A 1,362-nucleotide genomic window follows, 5' to 3' on the forward strand; every position below is an offset into this window, starting at 1 on the left:
GCACATTGCTTTTGTAACCTTTCTTTGTTTCCCCCTCCAGATTTATCAAGTCTGTTGGGAGAAACAAGCCTGAGTTCTTTTATGTGGGTGGCCTTGGTTTTTAAGGGCTCTGTGCTGCGCCACCTTCTGCCAGGTGCTTTGTGACATTAGGAGTCTATGCACTGTGTGAAGACCCTCCGCTGTGACCAGGCCCATCGCCTTACAGCTCCTGTCCCCTCAGCTTCCACACAGGACATGCAGACTTCCCGCTTGTGCCTTCTTCCTGTGTAAAATAAGGTTTGGTCCTTCTGTCTTTTCCTTAAACACTTTGCCACTATTCCACTTTGAGAGCCAGAAAGTATTTTCAGAAGTAGAAACCAATAGAGACCTTGCTTGGAGGCATTTGTAAAGAAAACACAAGAGCCTTTATTTAAGATCTGTGACTACTTAGTCCCTCCCCCAAAAAACCCTTCTATGTGTGTGAAATGAATAGCAGATGTTTGTAAAACACATTCTGTACCCACAGAGGTTAGCAAAGGCAAGGCCTGATCTCCAATAATTTAAATTCTCCAAAAACCGTAAGAAGACAGGAGCAGAGGAGAAAGAACTGATTTTAGATCAGTCCAAAATGCCACTTAAAGCCAAACAGGTTCCCATCTGACCCCCTTTGCGAAAAGATGAATGCTTTATACAAGAACAGAAATTTCAGTGAGTAAGGACCTCCATACGTGTATGTGGACAGTATGCATTCGACAGTTTTTGTCATTTGCTCCGTAATCACATGTTAGTTTTTTTTAAATACATGTTTAAAAAAAATGTGGAGGGGTGTATATGTATTCTACAAACGGACATTTCTGAAACTCCAACCTTAACGGAATTGTTACGTGTAATGTTTAACTGTTGGGATAACGTCATTTGTAATCCCTTCTTGGGGCTTGGAGAGACCAGGGACTTAGCTGACCTGAGTTGGTCAGTTGTTAGTGAATATATGAATAAAGAGAAAAAGCTGAATATTTGTCCAGTCAGTTTATAACTTGACAACATTGGGTAGGCCTCCTGCTTCCAGGCTTTCCCTGGACGTCTCTAGCACTGGGGATGAGGTGGGCCTGGTGTGAGTAGGGAAGGCTGAGTGTGTGTACCTGGAGGGGTGTGGGTGTCGCTGTGAATGTGCCTGCTCACATGCTGCCCTGCTAACTTGTCCTCAACATGCGTGCAGCGTTCAGCCCTGCCACTTACTGGGGTGGTGCAAGCTGTCCTCCATGATAGTGGTTTTTTTCATGATAAAAGAATTTGTTGCAAATTGAGTAGTATATGTGAATAGAAGATAGCATTTTCAGTGAGTGGCTGACTTTGAGAAGAATGGGAATCGCAGAACACTTGATC

The sequence above is a fragment of the Elephantulus edwardii genome, unplaced genomic scaffold (genome assembly GCF_000299155.1).
Source record: "Elephantulus edwardii isolate Elephantulus edwardi_28Jun2011 unplaced genomic scaffold, EleEdw1.0 scaffold00153, whole genome shotgun sequence".
Lineage (NCBI taxonomy): Eukaryota > Metazoa > Chordata > Mammalia > Macroscelidea > Macroscelididae > Elephantulus > Elephantulus edwardii.